Raw genomic sequence first — 3,678 nt, forward strand, 5'->3', positions numbered from 1 at the left:
TGATTTTACTACCTCACATGTATTTGAGCCATTATATATTGATCCAACAGCATACTCTTAAGTTATGCACTTTGTATGTTTGTATTCTGTTATTGTTTTTTAGGTTTTAAACTTCATAATTTCCTTTAATTAGAGACCTACTGCAATAATTACTGAAGTGGTGGGTAACCTCACATATGTTTAAGATTGGTTTTATTCATAAGGTATACATTATTTATTTGGAAAGTAAGTTAACCCATTTTTTTTCTAGAAGACACACCTGAATACTAAGGAACATGTAAAGTTTAAAAAGTTAGGATACAGTGTGTGGGGAGGCTTGATTCATATCCTGCTGGCAGGAGACAAGAAGCTGTATTATTAATAAGGAAGGATGTCACATTTAAATGATCAGATTCTTAGTTTGATGAGTGGGGTCACTATGCTAACGTCAAGGGTTTATTACAAGGGAAGCTTAACCAGTACATCCCCTGAGAATTACTGCCTAGGAAATGTCTCTTATCCTTGGAAAATGGGTGTCTTTCATAAATAGTATTTCCTTTTGGGGAGACTAGAATGTTGTATTCACAAGGAAGAAGCACAGTTGCTTTCAAGATCTATTTATCTATCCATCTATTTCCATCTCTCCCCTGGGAAAATTATAATGAGTTATTTATCTTACTCTGCAATGGCGGACACATTTCATCCTAGCTCTCATGCTCAGCAGCAATATAGATGTTTTCGCTTTGCTACTGGACAACATGTAGGGACTGATAGCATTTTAGTATCTAGAGAACACCTGTACATGATGCAGGAATCTCATATCCTTCCATTAGCACTGTTGATCTATAGTCCTGTCAGCGTCTGTTGGTTACCTGATATGAGTTACTACCCTACACATTTGACACTGAACCTTTTTATATGTAAAGGGAATATAAATCTTGTTTTTGATTCATTGAATGTCTTCTTTGATTTTCCTGTTGTCAGGATTTCTCACTGGTGGGAGAAATTTAAAATATCCCTGATTTCTTGTAGCTGTGTATATCGGGACTATAATATTCACGTTAAAAGCTATACTGTTTTCTGCAGGCTATAATACAAGCTATCAAGTGATCAGGATTTGGCTATTATTACATCCCAGGGCATGGGAGCAGCTTATCCAAGGGTATATGGTGGAGGGTGTTATCAAGTCATATCCAATTTAAGGCATATCTCACCAATAAGAATCTAACAGTTCCCCACTTTGAGATCACCTCTGTGTTGCAGAATATTTAGGTTTTAGAATGCATCTTCAATCACTGGATGGATCCCTTTATTGAGAATGGGGACAATGACTCTGAATAGGCTCCCACTGTTCCTATGGATAATATTAAAGCCTTTTAAAAAAAAATATTAAAGCCTTTTCCTACCTTTTTTGAAGACTTATAAAGTCTTCTCAGGCTTTTGTTTACCCAAAATATCTCATGACCACAGTGAAGGTCTGTTGTGGAGGGTTACCCATAAGGAAGTTGACCATGCCTTGAAACATCAACCCCAAGGTACAGGTTCAGGATGGGGTCTCCCCTGAGATATATCTGATGGTGAAGAACACATTTATAGGTTATTTGGTGTGTCTGGTCAATGCAGTTTTGGGTACAAAGATAATTCCTCCCCCACTGAGGCAAGTCCTTATTTCACTCTTTCTAAAATCACTAAAGGATCCCAGGGAAGTAGAGTCTTTTAGATCTTGGCTAATAAATGCTGATCAAATGGGTTTCATGTCAGGCCTCTCTACTTCTAACAATTTAGTTTAAACATTTTTACCGGTAGAGATAGCTAAAAGGACACCCACTCCATTTATATTATTAACAAGCTTAGATACAGAGAAAGCTTTTGACAATGTCTTTTGGGTATTTCTTTTTGAGAAACTTAAGGGGTTGGGGTTCCCTAGAGATATAATCATCCTTCTAGAATCAATGCATACAGGTTCAACTGCCTTCATAGAGTGTCACAAGACTTTCACCAAGAATCTAGGAGCTGACACTTATCCCCCTCCTGTTCACATTATATATTGCACCACCAGCAATTTAGATTAGGGACTCTTCTTTTAATGAGTATTCAGTGCAGGGGAAAAAGTTAAATATGTCTTTATATGCAGGTGATCTATCAGTTTATTTGCCATTCCCCATCATGATTTGCCTATGGTATTATCATTGCTGGAATTGTTTGATGTGTTAGCTAGATATAAAATTAATACAGGTAAGACACAAGAGGTCAGTATCAATTATTCTCCAACAATGCTAGTGATTCAGACTTTTTTCTTTTTATGGAAGATAAACCAAATTACTTACTTAGGGGGTGAAACTGGGCCCCACAATTCAGGACATGGTTCAAGTAATTTATGACAGGACACTTGTAAACGCTAAAGACCTTTCCCAGAGATGGAAGGGCCTGTGTTTTGATCTTCCCAAAAGATTCAATGTGTACCTTGGCTTGTCCTCCTCCTTAGTTCTGTAGGCTTTACAGAGGGCACTGTTTCACCTACAAAATATTTTTGTTCTGATAAAGAGGATCATAATTAATATCATCTGGGGAGGGGCCCAGAATAAACTGGGATGTTATCACCTTGCTGGTAGTTTGGTGAGCTCGGCTCTTCTGCATGTTGAACTTTACCACATTGTAGCAAGGCTAAAAACATTATATGGAGTTTTAAATGAACATGTCTAAGTGATATGGGTTACACTGTTATGCTTCATCCTAGGAAGTGTGAGTGTTTTCTTTAGAAAGATAAAGTAGTAGTTTTTTTTGAGAATTATTTCTTCCATGTGCATAATCATATGGCTCCCTATCCAGTGTCCTGCATATATCACAGGGTATACCAGCCACCTCATTAACCCCCCCCAAACTAATTCCATAGAGTAGGGCTGATGAGGAACTTAAGGGCGTTCTGAGGAGGGGCTGGCCATTCACATCAGCTGGGGATTTTTTCCATTTTATGCCATACCCCTGGTACTTCCCCACTCCTTTCATCCCTTGTGGTACATCAGAAGGGTGGGTGTGCAATGAAGATGTGCATCATATTGGCCCATCACCACAGCAACTCAGTGTCCTCACCCTATTCCTCCCATTGGCACATGCCTCCTAGCATGATGTCCCCAGCCTCGACCAAGAAACATCATAAGAAATGCCCATAGAACCAGCTACCTACCGAAGATGGTAATGCCCATCCCTCCCTGTGTCAAACAACTGAACCTAGGTCAACTGGGCTTTAGTCAGGGCTTTATCCCTCTATTCCCGTGAAGAGGTGATATCTCTCTTAGTGAGAGTAGTTTTGAATGAGGGATTTTCAAAGAAACCTTGTTACCTCCATTCTGGATTAATTTTTTTTCCAATAATGGATTAGAAGGCTGTCTTCAAAGAAAATCGGATCTTCTCTATAAAGGACCTCCCCATGGGTGCAATAACGAGTTAACATCAAGGGAAGGTCGGAAATAGCTGGGGGGGCCATTTCCAGAATATTACTAAAACATTTTTTAAACTACAACAGTACACCCAAGAAGCTCTGTCACAGTTTAAGACTTGGTTAACTGGCTCACAGCTCCTTCTAAACCCCAAAAATCCAAATTTATCTTATTCAACCCTAAGCAAATATCCAGCAAAAACATCCTTCTCAATTCTATCTTTAAACACTACCAAGATAGAAATGGTAAGTAATGCCAAACT

The sequence above is a fragment of the Protopterus annectens genome, chromosome 13.part0, assembly GCF_019279795.1.
Source record: "Protopterus annectens isolate FY-2018-M chromosome 13.part0, PAN1.0, whole genome shotgun sequence".
Lineage (NCBI taxonomy): Eukaryota > Metazoa > Chordata > Ceratodontiformes > Protopteridae > Protopterus > Protopterus annectens.